General features: G+C 47.7%; 1 protein-coding gene across 1 annotated transcript in view; it reads left to right on the top strand.

Annotated features, from left to right (window-relative positions):
• The window catches only part of LOC138525670 (kelch-like protein 9), a 454,357-nt gene that overhangs the window by 30,705 nt on the left and 410,525 nt on the right, over positions 1-13,127 (top strand). The gene's annotated exons all lie outside the window — the stretch shown is intronic.

Here is a 13,127-nt window from a genome sequence, read left to right as displayed (position 1 = left end):
TGAATCGTTACATCTGGTAACAGCTGAGAATTCTGCAGCCCCATAAACACATAACCTTTGTATTCAATACTTTTTCCCCATATCAATAGAATTCCTTCTAAGTTTTTTTAAGGCTTATGGGTACTGCGAAGTACACCAATGAGAGGTCTGCCACCAGCTACTTCAGCACAGTGTTAGCATATGAATGATGCCACTCCTTGTCAGTGGATTTCATTTAAAACTAAAAAAGGGCAATGCTTTGCAATAAAAACATCAGTTATCCTAAGTGGTGTCAGATTTGTAAACCATTGAATAACCTCGGCTCTGCAACTGTTTACAAAGCTCCTTTAAACATTGCACAAACTTAGTGGTTACTTAAGTTGACACGATATTTATGTGAGTGTGCACCTTGTTTACCAATTTCTTGAAAAAATGAAAACTGCATGCTATACCTTGCATTTACAATGTTTGCTCTTTTGTAAACCTAACCAAATGTATGGTTTGAAAGGAATACACATTTTCGTGAACCATTAAACCAAAAGGTATGCCACATTGTTGTAAACTGTTGTAAATCTTTTGTTAATGGTTTGCAAAACATTTGTAAACCTTTCAAACCGTAGGTTCGGTATGGTTTACAAACAAGCAAACTATTGTAAACGCAAGGTTTTGCACATAGTTTACATTATTGAAAAATGTTTGCAAACATAGTGTACACTCATTCAAATGTTGTGTAAACTGCTAGTAGACATTATGTTTGCAAAATGTTTACAATAGCTGGGTAAACTGTTGCAAAGTTGAGGTTACGCAATGGTTTACAAATCTGAGAACATTGGTAACCCATCGTTTTCATGCAGTGTTACTTCACTTATTGGTTATTTCTTCTATTATCCCATGCACTGCACTGTCCCTATCGCCTCCCCGCTGCACTTTTCCCCTTCCCCCCTCCCCTGCACTTGCACGATCTGAATGACACCTGGCCTAGTAGGATCGCTGTCTGTCTTCTCTCTGTTCCCCCTCCCTTGCCTCGTCGCGCCCTGAAACATTTGTGTATGGGCGCGTTATAAATGCCTTATCATATCCTATCACCCTCAGAAAGAGGGGATGACACAAAAGAGCCCCAATCTCCCCCAGGCTATGGGCAGAAGTGATAGCAATAAGAAAGGCAGCCTTCAGCATAAGATGTTTAATGTCAATCTCAAAAATGGGCTCAAAAGGAGGCCCTAGAAAGAATCGCAAGAAAAGAGGGAGGTCCCAAGGTGGAAGCCCCTTATAAGCACATGGCTGGGAAGAAGAAAAACCATGAAGTAAGTATTGGGACGAGGAAGAGTGGACGTGGAGGTAATGCTCTGATTACTTTCTAGTAATCTTCATTACTCCTATTCCCACTCTTCCTCGTCACATTACTAACAAAACTATGCTGCATTTTCAGTTATGGTGTTGCGAAATCCATAGACTGAGATGCATGTACTTGAGACCCATTTTGAATAATGAAGACATTCGTTGTGTAACTCCTGCTATGAGATTATTAAGAGAATGTTTGCATCCTCGTGTGGTTTATGGGACAGCTCGTGTTATCTACAGGGCTTGGGCACAGAGAAATTAGGCTTTGAAGTCTGTACCCAGTAGTATAATAACCTATGCATGACATGTCCAAGTTTGTGAGGACAATCTCTATTTGGCTCTTATGCATTCAAATGTTTAATAGTCTCCCCATTTTTTAACTGAATATGTCATTTTTACTATTGCTCATGTTTTGTTTTTAAGTCTGGTGTTATTTTAATATGCAATTTTGTATGTTGTGATAGTGATTTATTTTGCACAAAATAATCTGTCATTTTATAAAAACGGAATTTTGGAACTTGAAGGTTAAAACTGAATAAAAGTGTGTTTGATTGACTGAAATATATTGCAGCCTGCCCATACTGTGATTTTAGCCAAGTATATGGTTTCCTGTTCGGTTTTGGGGAAAAAGAGGAGGGCACACTAGCGATATAGGCCAGGGCGGCAGTACGCTAGCTAGTGTGTTCCCCTTTTTGGGGACAGTGTTGGCTGACAGAAGAGGGAACCTGTTCTTTAAGGTATACATAGTTCCTTCATGCCCCCTTGCCACCAGTGCTTAATCCGTGTAAGAAAATAAGTGCCAGGGCCAAAATATTTTCTAGCACGCTTGTGACACTGCGGGTGAGCAGTTCACCACCATCGCTGTCATTACCCATAGTTGCTCCCCATAGTGTCAACACATTTGGGGTTACACTACAGCTCGGACCTGCTCATTGGGGTTGATGGACCCTCTGCCTATCATTACTTCATAATCAATCTGAGCCTGAGACAATAAGTGCCGGGGCTCGGAAATAAGTGCCGGGGCTGACCTCTGGCAAACACCAACACAAATTAAGCACAGCTTACTTTATGTTTAAGGGAAAGGGATGGCTGCAGATTATCACGGGACAGGCAGTCAGCTGAAACACTAAATGTCTGCTTAAACGCTGTTGATCCTCTTTGACAGAAGGGTGCTAATGTCAGGAAATCCGAGTAAAAAGCAGCTAGGTGATAAGATGGAGGTGATGGCCTGAGAGTGTCAGCAAAAGGCAGCCTGTAACACGCAATGTCCCAAGTTAAAGGACCATATTCCTGTCTCAACATGGGGCAGTTGTTTGGGGAACTCAGAGCCTCCGGGCCCATTTCAACTGAAAAGGTGAAAAGGCCCTGACGCCATCCCTGGTTCGGCCTTATTTCCCTTAAGGAAATATTCTGTAACTGGGCCCAGTCTAGAGTCAGCTCGGTTGCTCCTAGCGAGGCCAGATACACGTTTATGTATTTACAGAGAGTTCACACACATGTGGGCTTGAGCCCGACACATGCATCAAAATCAGCAGCTTAAATCGGATAAAAAAAGACTATCTTCCCAGGGTAAACCTGTTAGACCGCTCCTGGCAGCGCAGATGGATTTCATGACGTGTAGCACTTCTTCCGATTTCATTCTTTCTCTATTTTCATTTTCTTTGCCTTTTTCTTCGATGTTCTCTCGGTTTCTAGCTGTATTGTCTTGTTTCTTTCTTTCGTGTATTTCTTTTTGTCTTCACCCATTTCACGAAACCATTTCTTCCTCTCACTTCTAGCTCAATTATATCCTAATGTAACGCATTTTTTTCTCTTTCATCCTGAATCCTTTAGATGTAAATGTTTATTTTAATTCTCTGTCTTTATTTCTTTCATCGAGTTGGCCATACCATGCCATTCACGGGACATCTCAAGGGGCCACCAAATCTCCCCCTGTGTATTCTTATTTTAGTGCCTTATGAGCGATGTCGAAACCCGGCTGCATAATGTCTCCCAGCTTCTGGCCCCCACTTAGCGAGTGCACTTGTCCCCGTTCACTCACGCTTGGCTGCAGGCAAACCGCAGACAAACCATACTGAGATATGTTAAAAGGATACCAAAGAAAGATCACAGATAGGTTGGGATGGAAGGGCAAGGATGATACATCAATAACACCTTGGCCTACAAATTACACACGGGCAACAATGGATTACTGACAGAAAATAGATAACAAGGGAGTGGGTGACTGCTAACTACAGCACTAGTACCAGAGTGGGGGACAAGACACAACCCTACCTATTACACTTAGGTCAATAGATAACAAGGGAGTGGGTGACTGCTAACTACAGCACTAGTACCAGAGTGGGGGACAAGACACAACCCTACCTATTACACTTAGGTCAATAGATAACAAGGGAGTGGGTGACTGCTAACTACAGCACTAGTACCAGAGTGGGGGACAAGACACAACCCTACCTATTACACTTAGGTCAATAGATAACAAGGGAGTGGGTGACTGCTAACTACAGCACTAGTACCAGAGTGGGGGACAAGACACAACCCTACCTATTACACTTAGGTCAATAGATAACAAGGGAGTGGGTGACTGCTAACTACAGCACTAGTACCAGAGTGGGGGACAAGACACAACCCTACCTATTACACTTAGGTCAATAGATAACAAGGGAGTGGGTGACTGCTAACTACAGCACTAGTACCAGAGTGGGGGACAAGACACAACCCTACCTATTACACTTAGGTCAATAGATAACAAGGGAGTGGGTGACTGCTAACTACAGCACTAGTACCAGAGTGGGGGACAAGACACAACCCTACCTATTACACTTAGGTCAATAGATAACAAGGGAGTGGGTGACTGCTAACTACAGCACTAGTACCAGAGTGGGGGACAAGACACAACCCTACCTATTACACTTAGGTCAATAGATAACAAGGGAGTGGGTGACTGCTAACTACAGCACTAGTACCAGAGTGGGGGACAAGACACAACCCTACCTATTACACTTAGGTCAATAGATAACAAGGGAGTGGGTGACTGCTAACTACAGCACTAGTACCAGAGTGGGGGACAAGACACAACCCTACCTATTACACTTAGGTCAATAGATAACAAGGGAGTGGGTGACTGCTAACTACAGCACTAGTACCAGAGTGGGGGACAAGACACAACCCTACCTATTACACTTAGGTCAATAGATAACAAGGGAGTGGGTGACTGCTAACTACAGCACTAGTACCAGAGTGGGGGACAAGACACAACCCTACCTATTACACTTAGGTCAATAGATAACAAGGGAGTGGGTGACTGCTAACTACAGCACTAGTACCAGAGTGGGGGACAAGACACAACCCTACCTATTACACTTAGGTCAATAGATAACAAGGGAGTGGGTGACTGCTAACTACAGCACTAGTACCAGAGTGGGGGACAAGACACAACCCTACCTATTACACTATGGTCAAACTCACAGCTGGAAACGTGCCACACCATCACTAATAACAATTAGACGCACAGGAAAATAAGTGGAAAATATGCCTACCTATAGGACAATTGGATACATAGAACAAGAATTATAAGGACTAAGAGACATATAACCCACCCTGTGCTCAAATCTCTACACACTTAACACACACGAAAATCCACACAACCATCTTCTCGCTCAGCAAACCGGGAGGAGGAGGAGGAGGTGGAGGAGGAGGAGGAGCCAAAGAGAAAAAACAATATTTTTGGATAATCCCCTACAGGTTATACACCTCTCACTGCCCTCCCTCCTCATGTGTTTGGAAGATGGTCATAAATCAGGGATGGGAGGTGCCGGCTGTGAGGAATTCGACCATCCGCAGAGCTGCAGCAGTCACCCTCTCAAAGAAAAAGAGTGCCAGTGGAAGCCACCGGCAAACACCGTCACAAATTAAGCACTGCGTCGCCACCCCCTGTAACTGTGGTCCACATGGATAAACTTAAAGTGTGCATAAAGGTCCCAGAGTGGCTATGCGCAACATAAAATTAAAGATGGGTGCCTTTCAACCAGGGTGGGTGTTCCACCTTTGGGTTGCAAGGGATATCATAGACAACTCCAGCTTGGCTCTTGTTGTTGATCAGATGGTACCAGGGACCCATAGCTACCCACCCATAACTCCATACGTTGTGTATGGATTGGAGTCATTATACCTAAATCCACTCCTGCTTATTCACTGTTGTAACCTCACTGCAGAAAGTTATATGTTTGCTCTGCCTTTCTCGGGTCCCGACAACACCCAGAGTAGCAGGAACATGTTGGAGTCCTTGTTCCCGCTGCCACAATGGAAGCAGCACTGAGCAGGGTAGCCAGTCGGTCAGTGTGACAGATCTGCTGGTGCGCATGGCGCGCGTCTGCTGAGACTCCTTTTATTAGATGGGTCATGACAGAGTCATGGCCGATGTTAAAAGGGCAATACACAGGGGAGGGACACATTCCCTTAAAGGGGCAACACACTTGGTAGGGTCACACACCATAGTACCCTGCTCTGTCATAGCGACAGTCCTACTGCCAGTGGCAGAGCTGGAGAGGCAGGGGGCCGGCCTCCCTATATCCCCCCGGCTCCTCCCTGGTGCCTGGTGCACCTCCCCACCACTCGCTGCTAACCTGGTTATCCACCCCCAGCACCAAAAGCTGCCTCTGCCACCGCGTACGGCTAAGAATAGTGCTTTTCCCGGTCCACCAGCAGCATAGGCAGCGTAGCACTGGCTTGGTGGGAGGTGATTGGGAATCTGAAGTATGTGGGAAGTGGTATCAGCAGACCAAGTTAATTTGGGAGACATATGATGGTGGGGGTGGGTAGTGCAGGACCACAGTGAGGGCAGGGAGTGCAGGACGTAAAGTATATTTTATTTGTTTTCAGAATGTGGCCTGAGGGTCGAGTCGAGCAAGATTTAGGCCAGTGGCAGGAAATGTGCTACTGGTAAAATAAAATATCATATCCAAGTGTGCCGTCAGCCACTTGATTTATATCTGTTCCTTGCACTGAAGTCCTGTTCAGAACAAGCATTAACAAAGCTGGCAGTTTTGGCTTGTGTGTCGGTATTAGCAGGGCCTGGAAAATACATATCATATGCCCAGGTAATCACACCATTTTCCAGATGTTGCCATCTTATGGCAAGGTAGAACCATTATGGCAGTGCCTGGCAAATGCCTACCCAACAGCTCAAACTATTGACTTTGCTTCTGCTCGTTTTCTGTATGCGACCTATGGTGCTGGGAACAGCTGGTGCTAGCGCAGGCCAAGTCACTAATGGGGCCAGATTTGATGTTTTTATGGCCAAAATGGCACAGCCTACCTCCCTCCCTTCAGCTCATTGTATAATAGGCGGGTGTCTAGAGTTGCCTTATGGTAGCACTGCTCCGGTGGGGGTTGAGGGGATGGGGTTGGGGAACGGGGGTCAGATTTTGAGTGAAATCATAGCAGCTCAAGATTCGTTCTCATCTGTGATATCTCTCTGAAGCCTTTCCCATCTGGTTGAATGTCCAGTGCGCCTTGAAACACCTTTTGCTGTATAGGCGCTTTATAAACACCTAATAACTAAAATGAATGAATAAATGTGACCAGTGGTCAGTGTAGGAGCACATTCACGTGCACTGCTGTGCGAGCCCTGGAGAGATGGGGGCGGGGGGGGGGGGAGGCTGGATTCCTTGAGCACTTCTTAAATGTGAGCACTAGCAGGTGGCCAGGAAGGACCTTGCCTTGGTGAGCCAAAGAGCGATAGCCTGCCTGGGAGAGGGTTTATTTTGGCTATTTCTGAATTCGTTCGGTCCTCGCTGAGGGGACTGTACAGCAGGGCGGACCCTCTGAAGTTCACGCGGCAAATAAATGCAAGAAACCAAATGAAAGGGAGATAAACATCCTTGCGCACAATCTCCGTGGCCTTGAGCAAGATGGCGGCCTCGCTCTGCTCGTCGCTGCGGCCAGACAGCTCAAGGCCGTGGGGCCTTGAGGCCTGCGCTGGCAGGGGCCTATCGCTTTGGCCCCTCGAGGGGGCGGGGTGTGGGCACGTGACTGGCACCTGGCACCCCGGCCTGCATACCAGTATGTGTGCAAGCAAGCCGGGCACTTAAAGCACATCACCGGACACAAAACATCACTGCAATAGTCTGAGTGTTGCACACCAGGCGCCCACACGTTCGAGGCGTTTCTCTGGCTTTAAAAAAAAACTTCAAAAGTAGGGAGGGCGGTGTTGAAGCATTTCTTGGCTGTTTTATTCAATCGTTATGCAAATAATCGATGTGGACCACAGTTACAGGTAGGCCTTTCATATGCCTTAGTCTCATATGTGTGTCTTTTTCCCAGCCCTTGACTCATTGGTGGTACTTTACTACCACCATTAGTTCTGACTCATATATACCGCTTCACCAACACCTACTCAGACCACACAGTTTTGGCTCAAAGATGAGACTTGAGGGGCACCATTAGTTTGGGGTCCTAGCTGGAGTTTTAGCCCCAACCAGAGAAGGCTATTGTTTTAGATATTGGGGATGTGGCACACGCCCTCAAAGGCTCTGAGACCGGGGAGGCGCCTGGGCACGAGGGAGCGAAGGTGGACTGTGTTCCTCTTCTGTAGCGTGCTCCTTCCTACCTCATGAAGGCCACCTTCTCGGTTGGTCTGGGGGAAGGCCTGCACGACTGACCCAATCTCGTTCAGCAATGCCCGATCTGGGGGAAGGCCTGCGCGACTGACCCAATCCCGTTCAGCAATGCCCAATCTGGGGGACTGCCTGCGCGACTGACCCAATCCCGTTCAGCAATGCCCGGACTGGGGGAAGGTCTGCGCGACTGACCCAATCCCGTTCAGCAATGCCCGGTCTGGGGGAAGGCCAGCGGGACTGACCCAATCCCGTTCAGCAATGCCCAGTCTGGGGGAAGGCCTGCGCGACTGACCCAATCCCGTTCAGCAATGTCCGGTCTGGGGGAAGGCCAGCGGGACTGACCCAATCCCGTTCAGCAATGCCAGGACTGATCGTAGCCATGACTTTGTGGATTGCAACAGAAAATGGCCTGGCACGAGTTTTCAGTAGTGACAAGATATTGCCAGCTCCCACAAGAGGGAAACAATGTCGAATTCCAACTTATGGAATTTTATGTGGTCGATTTATATTTTTTATGGAAATCGGGGAGACCCCTGCAGTCCCCTTTCCGCCCTCCCAACCCCAACCCCAACCCCAACCCCACCAATATTGCCTACCCAAACATTCAAACTACATGTTTGGGGGGCATTCGACCAGATAAATTCGATCCGTTGAAATTCAACCAATTGTTGGTCGAGCAATAAACCTACTTCTGCTACAGGGATATAAAACAATAGGGGGTGGGGGGCTAAGTAAACCTACACGGTTGTGCATCCTATGCTGCAAGCCCTAGAGAATTGCTGTTGACTTACTAGGGTTTAGTTTTACCCCCCTTTTCAGCATTCAACTTTGCGTGACCTTTCAACATCGTTACATGGATCCGTTTGTTGTCTGCATATATTTGGTACCAGAGGGTCAATTTCACAACCATCAACAGCAGAGGGCTGATGGGGGATGATCATGAAGACAAAAGAGGTCCCAACTCCTTCAACCGCCACAAACGAGGACAGGGAAGGAATCAGTCTGTGCCTCTGAGACTGTCTCTACAGGGAAGGAATCAGTCTGTGCCTCTGAGACTGTCTCTAATGAGGATAGAAAAAACTTCACAGCATCTGCTGATGACAGATGGGGTAGCCAGGGACGTCATTTAGGGGTCGCCAGGGGTCACAACTGCGATCCCTGAGGTCTCCCTTGCTACGTCTCACTTGCTACCCCTAAAAAATACTACGAAACAAAAAGTAACTTTAAAAAATATATATTGTTTTAATAAATGCAAGCTCCTGGGCTGTGGCCATGGCCATGTGGCTCTTTGCTTCTGGAGTAGCTGACTTTCTGGTTCAGGCTGCATAAAAACAAAGACAAACAAAGAACAGGGGTTCCATAAGTGTAACACTTTCAGCAGTGACCCCAAATAAGAAAGAATAGGAATACCAAATAATGTGCCTTTCTGGAATTCTATACAATAATTGCAAGACTCATTAAAGGTTTATTTCAGGCAAACTTCAGGGGGTGAGTCACTGCTTTAGTCTGTGCTTAAACACCTCAATTCAGCCTTTCATCCTTCTGAGGTTGCTAAATGAGTAGCAACACAGGTTGGGTGATATTGTATGTATTCTATATAAAGCGCTTAAGCGTAAGTGCTATATAATAACACATCATTATCATTTGGCCATGGACGTCTGCTTGCATTCACAGTGATTTGGTAATATGGGCCTATACACACTGATCTTAACGATACATATGGCAATCCATTCTTGTATGAAATGTACATCACATTATAGTGATATCATAACCATATTTTTCGTAGTGTACAATGCTATGTGATGCCACTTCCTGTTTTGTCAAGTGGTGAAAGGTCGTGTTCCATCGCTTCCCATGATATCACGTCGAAGTGGGGTCAAATTACATCACTTCCTGTGATATCATCAGAGGTCAAGGGTCGTATGATGTCACTTCTGCCACCCCTGGTATTTTGGTGAAATGACGTCGCTGGGGGTAGCCAATTCTCATGCTCCACTGAATGGAAGGCCACCGAGAGCTCAGACATCACCAAGGTTAATGGTAGTTTGTCCACATTGGCGTTCCGTAGGATCTCATCCCATGCAGCCGGCGTCACAATCTCTCATGGAATGTTTGAGGCCCAGGGCGGTATTTGCCAAGTACCACACGGCACAGAGGCAATCTGTTCAAGAGATGGGGGAGGGGGTCAAGGACTGATTCCTTTGCGCTGATGAACACATCGATCGGGTTTGCCAACGGATCTGCATGTTGTTTAGCTGCCAGCAAATAAGATGGCTTCTTACTCTGGATGTGGCAGAAATAGTTTTACTGTTCAGTGCCTGAGAGATGAGTCTCCCTCCCAAACAGCTGTTCTGTGTGCCCACTGGCTCGGCTACCCCAGAGCCAAAATATCGTAACATATGGTCGAATCAAAATGGTCCGGTGTGGGTGATGGATGACGAGGATTACTCACTACTATGCAGGGGAGACCCCAGCACCACCCCTCCCTGTTTCACCCCCACTTCTAGATACTGTTCCCTGACATGCAATCTGCATTTTAAAATAAAATGCGGGCAAAAAAATGTGGCACACGTGTATTTTCGGCCAAAGTGTGGAATACCCGGTTCCATGTGTTAAAATCGCAGCAAAAATGGCCGTGAACACAAAATATTGCGGCAAAAAGGCTGTGGTTTTGCCGCCGCAATCCATGTAAAGGATGAGGGGGAAAACCCCGCAACCTCCGGACCCATTATACCATTTAAGGGGAGCAGGGGAAACCTGTGCAACCCCCTCTCCCCTTAAATGGTGTAATGGGGTACACCTTTAACGGGTGAAACCGCAGATTTTTTGTTCAGTCAACATTTCTGCCGCAATTTTATCACTGCATACTGAATACCATGATCTTGCCGTGCTTCACGGGACAGGAATTCACTAGCTGAACATTACTGTCTGGGTGATAACGTTCTACAAACAGTGTGATCCTGGGCAGAATCGACGCCTCAGGGGCCGGCGACCCCTTGCAGCGAAGGCGGTGACTTCCTCTCAACTCAGAGTGCAGCAGTGTGTTTTGGGGCAGTGCTGTACTGCACGCAACAGCTCAAGGAATCACACGAAGGGTTCCTTTTAATACTTTTCAGATGTGCAACAGCGCCCTCCCGTGGCAGCTCCCGATGCCCTCTGGCTGAGCTGAGAGTCTGGCTGCAGGTGGGGTACCTTCTTCCCCCTTTCTTCTCCCTGGGAATGCCCTCTTGTACCAGCTTTCAGGGGGCATATGTGAACTCGAAGGACTCCCTCTGAATTGACTGGCAGGCTTCCCGTAGAAGGGCGCAGCTTCCTACCTCCCAGCTCCCACACAGCACCCCTGGACACGCCAGCAATTCCTAGTGGATGCTCCAGGACTCTTCCTGCACAGTGTCCCCCGTGTGCCCCCCAGCTCTGTGTGGCCGGCCACCCCTGTTCACCGAAAGCACACTGAAGCTCAGCTCTCGAGGTCTATCACCAGTCAGCAGGTTATGGTGATGGCTCCAGGCTGGCACGGCAGCCAGCTTCAGCGCCCTGGCAAAGGCCTCCTCCCACCCCACGCAGAGGGCAGCCAATTGCAGGCAACATGTGTCCTGTTTCTACAGAATGCGACGCTTTTACTCTCTGTCTAGTCCAGACACACTCCCCACCAAGGATTTGGATAAGACCCCCACCTCGTTTTTGCTGTTTAAATACAAAATTACGATCGTAAAAGAAAGGCATGTCACCATGGGCTGCACGCTCAGAGGCACGCATGACGATGAGGTAAGCACTCTTGTTTTCCCATATGGCATGCAGGTGTGCATGGGCTGCTGAGTTCTGTCGGTCAGGTGGAATGGCTCCATGGTGGCTATGCTAATACTTGCTTTCCTTCCCTGTGCCCTGTGTTCACATTGTTGTCTATTACTGCGTTTTTCTTTTTGTTAATGTTTTTCTTCTTGTATTTGTGAAATGTTTTTGTGATAGGCATCGTTCAAATGATCAACATATGTGATTTGGTTATCTCACGTGCATGCTGCTTGCATGTTGCATGATATTGTCATGTGGGTGTGCTGTTGCTTGTCAGTCAGAGTTGTGTCTCTCCCTTCCTGGTTGCTGACTTGCACAGCGAAGGCGCAGCACCCCCAACTCTCCCCCCGGGCCTTGTACAGGGAGGCACAGGAGCACCCCCTATACACATTTGGGCTAGCCGCACCCACGTCTGCATGCCCAGTGTGCCATGACGCAAGGCTAGGTAAGCCAAACACCCCTGCCTTGCACGGCCCATTGGCCCCAAGGCCAGGCTGGGAGCACTATGCCAGCTGAGGGTGAACTCATTGCTTTCTCACTGGGGTGGCTTGGCTCCTTCATGCCAGGTGGTGGGTCGGTGCCCGGTTGCCCATTGTGAACAAGCTGCCACAGAGCTGAACCCACCAATGGGGTTAAGGGTTCGGAAAACTGGATATTCGCCCACATCTATTCACAACAATTGTGGTTGTTAACATGAGTTAAGATATGCGAGGGTGTGAGCTTGAGTTCCATCTGGATGCCAGAACTTGGTGCTTCGATGGCAGTGTTGCCGATGAACTGGAGTGTGCTCACTAGCAGCTCTGATGTGAGAATCACTGGAAGTGTTCCTATTGGATGTCTCGGGAGGATAGCTCAGGGGCAACGTGCTCGCCATGGATGCAGGTGACACGGAGCACCACAGGTTCGATCCCCGGGTCCACGCTTAGAAACCTCTGGGTATTAAGCGCGTTATAAATAACCTATCATATCTCTTATCATATCATGAATTACTGGTCAGCACTGCCATGCCATGCTGCTCGTTATTCCACAGTGGCAGCGGAGGCCCAGCTGTGCCACTAAACTCTCCCCACCACATCTGACCAGCACGGGCCGGTGTCAGCCTGTTTTGGTCTTACTCACCCACTGTAATCCAGAGAGAAATGGTGATGGACCAGCTGGTGAAATGGTTGAACGGTCCAAGTACCATTCAGCGAGTCCTCAACAAAATGGCCATGAAGAAATAAAGAGCTTAGAAGCTGCAAGAAACGGGCATGTGGTGATATATACAAAAACGAATACTCGACAATGTCTGCTCAGCAATTAACCACACATCAGACATTGTCAATTTCAGCACCATGCATGTCTGTGATGCCATCCATCTCTGCCAACATCCTACATGTCCTCATCCCCAACAGCTGG

The sequence above is a fragment of the Ambystoma mexicanum genome, chromosome 7p (assembly GCF_040938575.1).
Source record: "Ambystoma mexicanum isolate Mex_15411 chromosome 7p, UKY_AmexF1_1, whole genome shotgun sequence".
NCBI lineage: Eukaryota > Metazoa > Chordata > Amphibia > Caudata > Ambystomatidae > Ambystoma > Ambystoma mexicanum.
Note: the sequence above shows the minus strand (reverse complement) of the source record. Positions and strands in the feature narration are given on the sequence as shown.